Genomic DNA, 16,488 nt, shown 5'->3' with positions numbered 1-16,488 from the left:
TATTATAAATTGAGCGATCACCACCAGCATGTTCCTGTTTGTGTGCAGCTCACTGCTGACAGCATTCGGAAACACTGGCTGTCTATTGAGGGTCTGGTCAAGGAAAAGGGGGCACATGTCAGGTATAGCCAGCTGGGTCAAGGGAATCCACGAGGATCACAGGGGCTGGAGGAATACACTGTGGGTGGAAATCAGGAATGCAGAAAGGGTACATGAAATAGCCTCGGCAGAGAAGGATAAGGAGAATCCAAAAGTGATTGTATAAATATATTGAGTAAAAGAGTAACTCGAGACAAAATAATGGCCCTTAAAGATCAATGAGGCAATTGATGTGTGGAACTGTAGGATATTTGCTAAGACCCTAAACAACTTTTTCACTCCAGGACTTACCGTGGACAAAGACTGGGGAACTCAGGGAACAAGAGTAATACGTTAGACCACAATTGGAGTTCTCTGCAATTCCAGCCTCCCTGCTCTAGGAATGACGTTGTGAAACTGGAAAGTGCTCAGAAAAGATTGACAAGATGTTGCCAGGGCTGTTGCTGAATAAGCTGGGGTTATTTTCCCTGGAGCATCGGAGACTGAGGGGTGACCTGACAGACGTTTATATAAACATGAGGGGTATGGATAGGGTAAACATTCAAGGCCTTTTCCCAGGGATTAGGTAGTCCAAACCTAGAGGGCATAAGTTTAGGTTTAGAGGGGAAAGATTTAAAAGGGACCGAAGGAACAGTTTTGTCATGCATAAGGTGATGCGTGTATGAAATGAACTGAGAGAGAATGTAACAGATACTGATACTATGACAACATTTAAAAGGTATCTGGTTGGGAATATGAATTGTAATAGTTTAGTGGTACATGGGCCAAATGCTGGTAAATGGGATGGATGTATTTAGATCTTCTGGTCAGCATGGACGAGTGGGACCAAAGGGTCTGTTTCCATGCTGTACATCTCTATGACTTGAAAAGAGTCCATGTTGTAGAAGAGGTAGTGCTGGAAGCTTTATAACACAAAGGTATGGAAAGCCTCAGGGCCTGATTAACTGTAAGACAGGCGATGCTAGGGAAGAAATTGTGGAGCCCCGAGCAAAGGTATTTGTACAATTGACAGCCACGTGAGATGGGCTGGAAGTTTGGAGAGTGGAATAGTTGACAGTGTAGGAAGTTTTTAAGATTACAAAGGGATCTTGATGAGTGAATGGGCTGAAAAACTGTAGAGGGAATTCAATTTGAATAAATGCAACGTTATAAATTTGGTAAAACAAACAAGGGTCGAGCTTATACAATTAATGTTAGTGCCTCGGTTAGTGTTTCAGAGCAGAGCGACCTCTGGGTACATAATTCTTGAAGTTTGCATCACAGGATGGATAAGGCAGTGCTTGACATGATTGACTATTGCTCAGTCAACTGAGTGGAAGATTTGGGACGTCATGTTGAGATTGTACCGATATTAGTGAGGCTTCTTCTGCAATCCTCTGCCTAGTTCTGGTCGCCCAGTTATAGGGAGGATTTTATTCCACTGCAGGGGGTTCAGAAGAGATTTACCAGGATATTGCTGGGTATGGAAGGCTTGAGTTCTGAAAAATGGCAGGATACGCTGAGTCTTTTTTCACAGGAGCCTGGAGATTGAGAGGTGACCTTGTAGAAGTTTATAAGATAATGAGAGATTTACATAGAGTTATCGGTAGCTGCATTTTCCCCAGGATGGGGGAGTCTCATGAGAAGGGGCCACATTTTTACGGTTAGAGGAGAGAGATCTTCAAAAGAATGACTTGAGGGTCAAATTGTTACACAAAGGGCAGTTTGAGTGTGGAATGAAGTTCTTGAGGAAGGGGTGAATGTGGGTACAATAACAACGTTTTTCAGACATTTTGATAAGTACGTGAATAGGAAATGTTTGGAAGGATATGGGCCAGCAACAGGCAGCTGGGATGGGTTTAGTTTGAGATTATCTTTTCTACCAACTGTAGGGTCTGTTTCCATGCTGTACAACTATGACAAGAATATAGTTTTGGTCCATTTTTTGAGAAATGTTATGATGGAATGCTATTGAACTAAAGACCAATTAGCCAGATGTCAGTGATGGGTAGGTTGTGGAAGTGATTCTGCCAGGCAGGAGTTACATGCATTTGCAAAGGCAAGGATTGATGAAAGCTCGTCAGCACAAAGTCAGGTCTCACTAACTTGATTGCTTTTGTTGAAGTGGTGACCATACATTGTCTACACTAAAGTCAGCAGGACCTTTGACAGGGTTCAGCATGATATACTGGTTCAGAAGGTTAGATCACATGGGATCAGGGAGAGCTAGCCAACTGGATACAAAATTGGCTTGACAGTTGGAGACAGAGGGTGGTGGAAGGGGATTGTTGTTCAGTCTGGAGGCCTGTGACCAGCGGTGTGCTATAAGGATCGGGGCTGGGTCCACTGATATGTATCATCGACATAAACAAATTGATTGAGAATATAGGAGTCATTGTTAGTAAGTTTGCAGATGATCAAATTAATAGCGTCGTGTGCAGTGAATATGGTTATCAAAGGGGCTCTTCAACAACGGGGTCAGTGGACCAAGGAATGAAAGATGCAGTTGACATATGGTGTTGGGTTTTGTTGAGACAAACCAAGGAGGACTAACACAGTTAATGGTTTGGCCCTGGACAGTGTTGTCGAACAGAGAGAGACGAAGGGGTGCAGTTACATTGTTCCCTGGAAGTGACATTGGTGTTGGACAGGGTGGTGAAAGCAGTATTTGACGCACTTTCCTTCATTGTCCAGAGCTGTGATATGAATTGGAGACATTTGTAACATTGTCCTAAATATTTGCCTTAGGCAGGGGAGGCTACGGATTGACCTTATAAAGGTTTATAAAACGATGCGGGGCCTCAAGAAGGGCTTATGCCCGAAACATCGATTCTCCTGTTCCCTGGATGCTGCCTGACCTGCTGCGCTTTTCCAGCAACACATTTTCAGCTCTGATCTCCAGCATCTGCAGACCTCACTTTCTCCTCCATGCGGGACCTCAGTAAGGTGAAAAGCCAAGGGTAGGTGAGTCCAAAGCTAGAGGGTATAAACGTGAGGTGAGAGCAAGGATTTAAAGAGGGAGCTGAGCAGCAACATTAGCCACAGAGGATGGTGCATAGACGGAACGGATCGCCAGAGGAAATGGGAGAAACGTGTACAATTACAACATGGAAAAGACATTTGGGGAGATACATGGAGAGGAGAAGGTTTGAAGAGATAAGGGCCAAACACAGGCATATGCGACACATTTAGTATCAGAATCATGGTCAGCATTGATGAGTTGGAGTGAAGGTTCTGTTTCCGTGCTACATGACTCTGTCTCCAGTTAAAGAGGAGGAGACTACTGAGATAAGGCATGTTGTAGACACTGAAGCAAGCTACAGCGATAGGGCTGGTAGGCTGGAATGCAGTACGTTTCAAATTAGTGAAGTGATTATAAGGGAGGGAGGAGGCTACAAAGATAGCAACTGTTATAGGATTTAAAAAATTATTGAAGACATTGCTCACCAAGATATGACATAGATTCAGTGTTGCAGTGTGGTTAGTCTTAGTACAACAGACCTTACATTATGGGCAGGGATTGAGCCTGGGGTATGTCTGTATTGTGCTCCCCCTCCAGCACAGTATCTATGAGGTAAAAACAATGACTGCAGATGCTGGAAACCAGATTCTGGATTAGTGGTGCTGGAAGAGCACAGCAATTCAGGCACAGCAATCCGAGGACAGGCAAAATCGACGTTTCGGGCAAAAGCCCTTCATCAGGAATAAAGGCAGAGAGCCTGAAGCATGGAGAGATAAGCTAGAGGAGGGTGGGGGTGGGGAGAGAGTAGCATAGAGTACAATAGGTAGGTGGGGAAGGAGATGAAGGTGATAGGTCAGGGAAGAGAGGGTGGAGTGGATAGGTGGAAAAGGAGCTGGGCATGTCGGACAAGTCCGGACAGGTCGAGTTACTGGAGGTTAGAAACTAGGATGAGGTGGGGGAAGGGGAAATGAGGAAACTGTTGAAATCCACATTGATGCCCTGGGGTTGAAGTGTTCCGAGGCGGAAGATGAGGCGTTCTTCCTCCAGGCGTCTGGTGGTGAGGGAGCGGCGGTGGAGGAGGCCCAGCACCTCCATATCCTCGGCAGAGTGGGAGGGGGAGTTGAAATGTTGAGCCACTGGGCGATTTGGTTGATTGATGCGGGTGTCTCTGAGATGTTCCCTAAAGGGCTCTGCTAGGAGGCGTCCAGTCTCCCCAATGTAGAGGAGACCGCATCGGGAGCAACGGATACAATAGATGATATTAGTGGATGTGCAGGTAAAACTTTGATGGATGTGGAAGGCTCCGGACTTGCACATCCACTAATATCATCTATTGTATCCGTTGCTCCCGATGCGGTCTCCTCTCCATTGGGGAGACTGGACGCCTCCTAGCAGAGCGCTTTAGGGAACATCTCAGAGACACCCGCATCAATCAACCAAATCGCCAAGTGGCTCAACATTTCAACTCCCCCTCCCACTCTGCCGAGGATATGGAGGTGCTGGGCCTCCTCCACCGCCGCTCCCTCACCACCAGACGCCTGGAGGAAGAACGCCTCATCTTCCGCCTCGGAACACTTCAACCCCAGGGCATCAATGTGGATTTCAACAGTTTCCTCATTTCCCCTTCCCCCACCTCATCCTAGTTTCTAACCTCCAGTAACTCGACCTGTCCGGACTTGTCCGACCTGCCCAGCTCCTTTTCCACCTATCCACTCCACCCTCTCTTCCCTGACCTATCACCTTCATCTCCTTCCCCACCTACCTATTGTACTCTATGCTACTCTCTCCCCACCCCCACCCTCCTCTAGCTTATCTCTCCACGCTTCAGGCTCTCTGCCTTTATTCCTGATGAAGGGCTTTTGCCCGAAACGTCGATTTTGCCTGTCCTCGGATGCTGCCTGAATTGCTGTGCTCTTCCAGCACCACTAATCCAGAAGCACAGTATCTATGTCATGTACTGTTGGCCGATGTTTGGAGCCCTCTCATTGCTCTCTGCCCTGTGCACTGTGAGTGATCTTACCTCACTCCAGGATTTATTGAAGGCTCCAGATCTCCCTGCCCTTTGTCTCTCTGGCTGACCAACCATCTTCAATGTGATGATTGACGAGACACCCAGCAGTTGGGAAGTCGATTGAGTCAGGACTTTCCTGAGTATGTGTAGGAGACAGAGAGATAGACAGAATGGGAAATTAGATTAGATTAGATTAGATTAGATTACTTACAGTGTGGAAACGGGTCCTTCGGCCTAACAAGTCCACACCGACCCGCCAAAGCGTATACCACCCAGACCCATACTTCTATATTTACCCCTTCACCTAACACTACGGGCCATTTTCAGCATGGCCAATTCACCAAACCTACACATTTTTGGATTGTGGGAGGAAACCGGAGCACCCGGAGGAAACCCACGCAGACATGGGGAGAATGTGCTAAACTCCACACAGAGAGTCGCCTGAGGAGGGAATAGACTGATGCTGTGAGGATTACACATGGAAAATGGCACTGTGTCCCACAGAGATCTGGAAAATCTCAGTTTCCATCCCTGGCCTGTGCTGCTGCGTCTCTCTGGAGTGGAGAATTCTGTTGACTCAGGATCTGGAGTAGCTGCAAGAGCGAGAGACACTGACAGAGGCAGCAATTAGACCCACACAGTGAGGGATACCACATGGAGAGAGACTGAGTGATATCACTAGAGTACAGCAAGTTATCAAGATCAAACAATTGTGTTGGAAGAACGGGTTTAGCTTAATGATGCACTGGTGTCAGTGTTCAGGGATGGGCAACCATTGAGCAGGTGAAGTGATGGCCGAGTGGTATAACTGCTAGAGCACGAATCGAAAACCTCAGCTAATGTACAGGGGAGAAAGGTTTGAATCCCACCATCAGAAATGGTAGAATTTGAAATCAATAATTTTAAAAATAGTAATTAACAATCCACATGTAAGTATGAGACCATTGCTGATGTACAAAAAACCCAAACAGTTGTCCTTCCGAGATAGACATCTGCCCATCCTAACATGGTCTGCACTACATAACCACAGCAAAGTGTTTGCCTCTCAATTACCCTCTGAAATGGCTGAGCAAGTTACTCAGCTCACTGGCAGCTAGGGCTGGACAAGAAAGGCTAGTCAGCCAGAGACACCCAAATCCCATAGCTGATTTATAAAAAAATAATCCATTAGAATGGACCCACTGGAACCGTGCTGGGAAGAGTGTCCTGGCAAATCATGTCGGTAGGTTTGTGGACGGGGCTTTAAACTGACAGAGAGGACGCAGGGACAGGGTTCAGGTGAAAGGAGCTTTCCAAATCCAAAGAGAAAAGGTGAAGCATCAGAACAGCATGGGGATGTGGCTGAAGACAAGCAGAAAGGAACCGAAAGGGACAGAGTTTAACTAAACCTGTACATCAGCGAATAGGTTTGTGACAAGACATTGTGGGAAAGAGTAAATTATGTCTTTTTTTTTCGCATGGACAAGGTCTCTGCAATAACGTAGATGGATTTGTGACACAGAGATAAAAGAGATTTAGACACCAGGGAGACATGGTTACAGGGCGAACAAAAGGTGGGACATAAATATTCAATAGCTCACAACCTTGCAGAAACTCAGGCAAAATGCGCAATGAGAACTATAATGGATAACAAAGGCATTACAGAGAAAGCATTTGGCTGCAGATTATGAAGTAGAGTCGGAATGTAAATTCTGGCTACTACTTGCCAAGGACAGAAAAAGTAGAACAGTTTTAGCCGCCGAACAGCATTTCATTGCACATCACTGCATTAAACAGGAATTAATTGGAATTTTTTAACAAAGGTATTGTGATAATTTTGGAAACTTCAATATTCGCATAATCTGGGACAATCACACTGACAACAGTGATAGTGGAAGGGGAGTACAGATAATTTTTTTCAGTGTTTCTTTGAATAACACATTGTGCAACTAGCTAGGGACATAACTATGTCAGATCGATGGTTGTGTGATGAAACTTAGTGAATGAGTAATGTCACCTGGAGAGATCTTCCGGGAAATTGTGATAAAGTGCAGTTTAAAGAAATATAAAGTTTTAGAGTGAATCACAGAAAGGACAAATTACAATGAAAAACAAAAATAGCCAATTGTGTACATTTGACAGGAGAAATGAACAAGGTAAACAGGCTAAACAGACTGGAACATGTGTCTGTAAATAAACAGTGGAAAACATTTGAAGGAACAGTGTAAATCACTCAAAAAAAGTACATTCCATCGAAACAGACAAAACCTCAACAAGAAACTCACTCCTGTCCCTCACTCAGGACAAAATGGATCATATTAGATTATGAGGCAAACAAGATCAGCAAAACGTGCTTAAAATCCAGAAGTGTGAGTGTGCTTTAAGAGTAAGTTGTAAAGGGATCGCAAAGGGTCTGCTCGCAGCAGGAGGGCAGGTGGAATGGGAATCATTGTCAGGGTTTAATGACATGACAGGAACAGGGAGAGATGAAGGTGCTGGAGGTGGTGAGAATGTTACAGGGAGTGGCCAGGATCTGAACGGTGTTACAAAGCCAGTACGGATTGCTGCAGCTGGAGGGGTTTGCAGAGATAGGGAGGGACATTGGAGAGAAAGGATCAACCAGCTGCTCATCCAAAACCACCACATTAGTGGCCACAGGATTTTTCACTATTGACCATCCTCAGGCCATAGGAGCATTTTTATAAAGTATTTACGAATTACAGGCCAGAGGATAATTCACACACTGTATTGACCGTCCTCAGGACACAGGATTATTCACAGATAGTATTGACCATCCTCAGGCCACAGGATTATTCACACAGTTTTCAGCATTCTCAGCACACAGGATTATTCATACTCTATTGACCATGCACAGGCCACAGATTATTAACACACAGCATTGACCATCCACAGGCCACATTATTACTCACACACAGTATTGACGATTCACAGGCCACACGTTTATTAACACACAGTATTGACCATTCTCAGGCTGCAGGATTATTCACACACAGTATTGCCCATTCATAGGTCTCATAATTATTAACACACTGTATTGAACAACCTCAGGCAACAGGATTATTCACACACTGCATTGACCATCCACAGACCACAGGATTATTCACACACAGTATTGAATATCCTCAAGGCACAGGATTATTCCCACACAGTATTTGACTATTTTCAGGCCACAGGCTTATTATCACACAGCATTGACCATCATCAGGCCACCGAATTAGTCACACACATTATTGAAAATCCTCAAGCAACAGGATTATCCACACACAGTATTGATCATTATCAGGCCACAGGATTACGCACACACAGTATTAACCATCCTCGGGTCACAGGATTTCTCACACACTGTATTGACCAGCGTATGGCCACAGGATTTTTGAACACACTGTCTTGAACATTTACAGGTCACAGGATTACCCACACACAGTATTGACCATTCACAGGACGCAGTTTTATTAACAAACAGTATTGACTATGCACACCACAGATTATTAACACACAGTAGTGACCATTCAATGGCCACAGCCTTATTCCCGCACAGAATTGACTATCCTCAGGCCACTGGATTATTCCCACACAGTATTGACTACACTCAGGCCACATGTTTATTCACGCAGAGTATTGAGCGGTCACAGTGCACAGAATTATTCACACTCAGTATTGACTATCCTTAGGCAAAGGTTTATTCCCACATAGTATTGACGATTCACAGGCTACAGGATTATTCATACACATCATTGACCATCATCAGTCCAGACGATTATTCACAGACAATATTGACCATCCTCAGGCCACAGGATTATTCACACAAAGTATTGACCATTGACAGTCCAAAGGATTAATTGCACACCGTGTTGACCATCCTCAGTCCATAGGATTACTCACATACAGTATTGACCATCCGAAGACCACAGGATTATTCACTCACAGTAATGACCATTCACAGCCCACAAAATTATTCACACAAGCATTGACCATTCACAGGTAACAGGATTATTCTCACGCAGGATTGAACAACCTCAGGCAACAGGATTAATCACACATCGTATTGATCATTCTTAGGCCACAGGATTACTCACTCACAGTTTTGATCATCCTCAGGCCAAGGGTTATTCACACACAGTACTAATGATTCACATGCCACAAGATTAGTCACACACAGTATTGACCAACCTCCGGCCACAGGAATATTCACAAACAATATTCAACATTCTTAGGACACAGGATTAATCACACATAGTATTGATCATCCTCCGGCCAGAGGATTAATGGACACACTTTTTGACCACTTACAGGTCACAGGATTATTCACAGACAGGACTCACTATCCTCAGGCAACAGGATTATTCACACACAGTATTGTCCATCCATAGTCCACAGTATTATTCACACACATTATTGAGCATTCACAGGCCACAGGATTATTCACACATAGTATTGACCATGTTCAGGCCACAGGTCTATTCACACACAGTATTGAGCATTCACAGTGCACAGGATTATTCAACACTTTGTATAGTCCATCCACAGGCCACACTATTATTAACAAACAGTATTGACGGTTCACAGGCCACAGGATTATTCGCACACAGTTTTCACAGTTTGAGCACCCTCAGGCCACAGGATTGTTCACACACAGTATTGACCATCCTCAGGCCAAGGGTTATTCACACACAGTATTGACGATTCACAGGCCAGAGGATTATTCACACATGGTATTGACCATTCACTGTCCAAGGATAATTCACACACAGCATTGACCATCACAGGCCACAGGTTTATTCACACACAATATTGAATATCCTCAGGGCACAGGATTATTCACGGTATTGACCATTATCAGACCTCAAGATTATTCACACACTGTATTAACCAGCCTCTGGCCACAAGATTATTCACAACAGTATTGACCATCCACAGGCCACAGATTATTCACAACAGTATTGACCATTCACAGGCCACAGCCTTATTCACACACAGTATTGACCATCCTTAGGCCACTGGATTATTCCCACACTTTATTGACTACTCTCAGGCCACAGGTTTATTCATACAGAGTATTGAGCAGTCACAGTGCACAGGATTATTCACACACAGTATTGACCATCCTCAGGCCACAGTATTATTAACAAACAGAAATGACCATTCACAGGCCACAGGATTTATCATCCACAGTATTGAACAACCACAGGCAACAGGATTAATCACATAGTTTTTACCATCCTCAGGCCACAGGATTGTTCACACACAGTATTGACCATCTTCAGGCCAAGAGTTATTCACACACAGTATTCACAGTATTCACACACAGTATTGATGATTCACAGGCCAGAGGATTATTCACATGTGGTATTGACCATTCACTGTCCAAGGGTAATTCACACACAGCATTGACCGTTCACAGGCCACAGGATTATTCCCACACATTATTGAACATCCTCAGGCAACAGGATTATTCACACGGAATATTGACCATCCTCACGCAAAGAATTATTCACACACAGTATAGACCACCCTAATGTCACAGGATTATTCACACACAGTATTGACATTCCGCAGGCCACAGGTGTATTCATAAACAGTATCCTCAGGTACCAGGATTATTTAAACACAGTATTGACAATCCACAGTCCACAGAATTATTCACACAAGTATTCCCCATCCTCAGACCGCAGCATTATTTGCACACAGTATTCTACAGGTTTAGTGACACACAGTATTGACCATCATCAGGCAACAGGATTATTCTCACACAGTACTGACCATCCTGATGCAACACAATTATTCACACACAGTATTGACCATCCTCAAGCCACAGGATTATTTTCACATGGTATTGACAATCATCGGGCCACATGATTAATCACACATGATATTGACCAATCACTGTGCAAAGGATTATTCTCACACAGTATCGACCATCCTCAGGCAACAGGAGAAGTTCACAGAGTATTCATCAACTCAGGCAACAGGATTATTCACACGCAATATTGACCATCCTCACACAAATAATTATTCACACACAGTATAGACCACCCTAATGCCACAGGATTATTCACACACAGTATTGACATTCCACAGGCCACAGGATTATTTTCACACATTATTGACCAGCCTCCAGCCACAAGATTATTCACTCACAGTATTGACCAACCTCAGGCCACAGGAGTATTCATAAACAGTATTGAGCATTCATAGTTCCCAGGATTATTTAAACACAGTATTGACAATCCACAGTCCACAGAATTATTCATACAAGTATTCTCCATCCTCAGGCCTCAGGATTATTCACACACTGTATTGACCAGCCTACTTCCACAGGATTTTTGAACCTACTGCCTTGTCAGTTTACAGGTCACAGGATTATTCACACAAAGTATTGACCATCCTCAGGCCAAGCGTAATTCACACAGTATTGACCAGCCTACAGACCCAGGAGTAATGAACACACTGTTATGACCATCCTCATGCTACAGGATTATTCGCACACCATATTGACACTTCACAGGCTGGAGGATTATTCACACACAGAATTGACGATTCACAGGCCACAGGATTAGTGACACACATTATTGACCATCCTCAGGTACCAGGATTATTCACACACGGTATTGACCATTATCAGGACACAGGATTATTCATATACAGTATTGACTTACCTCAAGCCACAGGATTTTTCCACACACAGTATTGACGATCCTCAGGCCACAGGATTTTTCACACACAGTATTGACGATCCTCAGGCGACAGGATTATTTTCACAAGGTATTGACCATCATCAGGCCACAGGATTACTCACACACTGTACTGACCATCCTCACGCAACATAATTATTCACAAAGTATTGACCATCATCAGGCCACATGATTATTCACACACCGCATTGACCATTCTCAGGCCACAAGATTATTCCCACACAGTATTGAGCATTCATAGTTCCCAGGATTATTTACACACAGTATTGACCATCCTCAGTACACAGGGATACTCAAAAAAAAAATTAAACATTCTCAGGTCACAGGATTACTCAAACACAGTATTGACCACCATTAGGCCACAGGATTAATGAACACACTGTCTTGACCATTTACAGGTCTCAGTTTCATTCATACACAGTTTTAACCATTCTCAGGCTACAGGATTGTTCACACAGTGTATTGATCACCCTCAGGCTGCAGGATTATTCACAGACAGTATTCACTACCCTCAGGTCACAGGATTGTTCACAGCAATGACCATCCAAGGGTTCTTCACACACAGTATTCAGCATTCACCGCACACAGGATTATTCACACACAGTTTTGACCTTCCTCAGACCAAAGGATTATTCCCATACAGAACCGACCATCTTCAGGCCACGGGATAATTCCCACATAGTGTTGGCCATCCTCAGGCCACAGGATTGTTCACAAATAATATTGACCAGCCTCGCGCTGCAGGATTATTCGCACACAGTATTCACCATTCACAGTTCACAGCATTATTCACACACAGCATAGACTGTTAACAGACCACAGGATTATTCACACAGAGCATTGAACAGCCCCAGTCAACAGGATTAATCGCACATAGTTTTGACCATTCTCAGGTCACAGGATTGCTCACACACAGTATTGACCATCCTCAGGCCAAGGGTTATTCACACACAGTATTGACCATTCACGGGCCAGAGGATTATTCACACATGGTATTGACCATTCACTGTCTAAGGATAATTCACACACAGTATTGACCATCACAGGCCACAGGATTATTCACACACTGTATTAACCATCCTCCGGCCACAAGATTATTAACACACAGTATTGACCATTCACAGGCCACAGCCTTATTCACACACAGTATTGACCATTCACTGGCTACAGCCTTATTCACACACAGTATTGACTATTCTTAGGACACTGGATTATTCCCACACTTTATTGACTACTCTCAGGGCACATGATTATCAACTCACAGCATTGAGCAGTCACAGGCCATATGATTATTCCCACACAGCATTGACCATTCTCAGGCCAACAGGATTATTCCCATACATTATTGACCATTCTAAAGCCACAGGATTATTCACACAAAGTATTGACAATCCTCAGGCCACTAGATTATTCACACACTGTATTGAACATTCTCAGTTCACAGGATTATTTGCGCACAGTATTGACCACCATACGGCCACAGTATTAATGAACACACTGTCTTGGTCATTTACACGTCACAGGATTATTCCCACACAGTATTGACCATCCTCAGGGCACAGCTTTATTCACACACAGCATTGACTAGCACATGGCCACAGGATTAATGAACACTCTGTCTTCAACATTTACAGGTCACAGGATTATTCCCACATAGTATTGACAATTCTCAGACCACATCATTATTCACACACAGTATTGACCAGCCTACGGCCACAGGATTAATGAACATACTGTCTTGACCATTTACAGGTCACAGGATTATACCCACACAGTATTGACCATCCTCAAGGAACAGGATTATTCACACAATATTGACAATCCTCAGGCAACAGGATTATTCACACTGTATTAATCATCCTCAGACCATAGGATTATTTACACACAGTATTGCCAGTATACAGACCGCAGGATTACTCACACACAGTATTCACAATTCACAGGCCCCAGGATTACTCTCACACTGTATTCACAATCCTCAGGCCACTGGATTATCCACACACAGTACTGACCATCCTCAGGACACACTAGTATTCACACACAATATTCAATATTCCCAACCCACAGCATTATTCACACACAGTATTGATTGGAACACGGCCACAGGATTAATGAACACACTGTCTCAACCATTTACATGGTCACAGAATTACTTCCACACAATACTGACTATCTTCAAGCCACAGGATTGTTCACACACAGTATTGGACATCCTGAGACCACAGGAGTATTCACACACTGTATTGACCATTCTCAGACCGCAGGATTATTCACACACAGTATTGAACATCCTCAGGCCACAGGATTATTCACACATAGTATTGACCAGCATACGGCCACAGGATTAATTAACACACTGTCTTGACCATTTACAGGTCACAGAAATATTCGTACCCAGTATTGACCATCCACAAGCCACAGGATTTTTCACGCTCAGTATTGACTGTCCTCAGAACACAGGATTATTCTCACACAGTATTGACCATCTTCAGGCTACAGGAATATTCACTCACATTATTCACAATTCTCAAATTACAGGATTGTTCACACACAGTATTGGCGATTCACAGGCCAGAGCATTATGCATACATGGTATTGATCATTCATTGTCAAAAGGATTATTCACACACAGTATTGACCATCCTCAGGCCAAAGATTATTCACACACAGTATTGACTATTCTAAGGCCACAGGATTATTCACACACAGTATGGCTGTCCTCAGGCAACATAATTTTTCACACAAAGTATTGACAATCCTCAGGCCACAGGATTATTCACTCACTGTATTGAACATCCTCAGGCAGCAGGATATTTAACACACAGAGTATTGACTATCCTTCGGCCCAACGGTTATTCACACAGAGTCTTGACCACCATACGGCCACAGGATTAATGGATGCACTGTCTTGATCATTTACACATCACAGGATTATTTCCACGCAGTATTGATGATTCTCAGGCCAAAGCAATGTTCACACACAGTATTGACCATTCACAGGGCACAGGATTATTCACACACAGTATTGACTAGCACACGGCCACAGGATTAATGAACACTCAGTCTTCAACTTTTGCAGGTCACAGGATTATTCCAACATAGAATTCACAATCCTCAGGCTACATGATTATTCACACACAGTATTGACCAGCCTACGGCCACAGGAGTAATGAACACACTGTCTTGATCATTTACAGGTCACAGGATTATTCCCACACAGTATTGACCATCCTCATGGAAGAGGAATATTTACACAAAATATCACCATCCTCAGGCCATGGATCATTCACACATAGTATTGACAATCCTCAAGCCACAGGACTTTTCCTACACAGTATTGACCATCCACAGGTACCAGGATTATTCTCACACTGTATTGACCATTCTCAGGCCACAGGATTATTCACACACGGTATTGAGCATTCACAGTGCACAGGATTATTCCCACACTGAATTCACAATTCTCAGGCCACAGGTTAATTCACACACAGAATTGACAATTCTACGTCTACAGGATTATTCACACACAGTATTGTCCATTCACAGCGCACAGGAGTATTTACACACAGCATTGAAAATCCTCGGGTAGCAAATTTATTCACACGCATTATTGACCAGCCTCAGGCCACAGGATTATTTACACACTGTGTTGACAGTACAGAGGCCACAGAAGTATTCACACACAATATTCAACATTCCCAGCCCACAGGGTTTTCCCCCACACAGTATTGACGAACATACGGCCACAGGATTAATAAACACATTGCCATGACCATTCAGTACAAACAGTATTGAACATTCACAGGCCACAGATTATTGATGCACAGTATTGACCATCCACATCACAAAGGATTATTCTCATACAGCATTGACCATCCACAGCCCACATTATGATTCACTCACAATATTGACCATCCTTAGGCAAAGGGTTATACATACACAGTACTGACGATTCACAGCCCATAGCATTATTCACACAATATTGACTGCCCTCAGGCCACATTATTATTCACGCACAGTATTGACCATCCTCTGTCCACAGGATTACTCACACACAGTATTGATCATCCTCAGGTCAAGGGTTATTCATACACAGTATTGACCATCCTAAGACCATAAGATCATTCACACACAGTATTGACCAACCTGAGGCCACAGGTTTAATGAACACATTCTCTTTACCAATTAACAGGTCACAGGAATATTCCCACACAGTACTGACAATCCACAGGGCACAGGATTATTCACACACAGTATTGAACATCCTCAAATTCAGGATTACTCTGACACACTATTGACCATTCACAGTCCACAGGATTGTTCACATATCGTATTGTTCATACTCAGTCTAAGGATTAGTCAAACACAGTATTGATGATTCACAGGCCAGAGGATTATTCACACACAGTATTGACTAACCTCAGGCCACAGGTTTATTCACACACAGTATTGATGATTCACAAGCCACAGGAGTATTCGGACACAATGGTCAATATTCTCAGCCAACAGGATTATTCAGATACAGTATTGACCAGCATACGGCCACAGGATTAATGCACACACTATCTTGTTCATTTACACGTCACAGGATTATTCCCACACAGTATTGTTGATTCTCAGGCCACAGCAATATTCCCACACAGTATTAACCATTCACAGGGCACAGGTTTATTCACACACAGCATTGACTAGCACATCGCCACAGGATTAATGAATACTCTGTCTTCAACATTTACAGGTCACAG

The 16,488-nt window shown here is 43.6% G+C and overlaps 1 long non-coding RNA gene across 1 annotated transcript in view; it reads right to left on the bottom strand.

Moving 5' to 3' along the window:
• LOC148149537 (uncharacterized) overlaps positions 1-16,488 on the bottom strand; it is a 56,093-nt gene that overhangs the window by 25,886 nt on the left and 13,719 nt on the right. Inside the window, exon 3 of the long non-coding RNA XR_015757804.1 lies at positions 5,061-5,187. This is a non-coding gene — a long non-coding RNA (uncharacterized LOC148149537). The remainder of the gene's footprint in view (positions 1-5,060; positions 5,188-16,488) is intronic.

This window comes from Chiloscyllium plagiosum, unplaced genomic scaffold (genome assembly GCF_037043375.1).
Source record: "Chiloscyllium plagiosum isolate Xiang-an unplaced genomic scaffold, Cpla_swu_hap1 HiC_scaffold_8, whole genome shotgun sequence".
In the NCBI taxonomy this organism is placed as follows: Eukaryota; Metazoa; Chordata; class Chondrichthyes; order Orectolobiformes; family Hemiscylliidae; genus Chiloscyllium; species Chiloscyllium plagiosum.
Note: the sequence above shows the minus strand (reverse complement) of the source record. Positions and strands in the feature narration are given on the sequence as shown.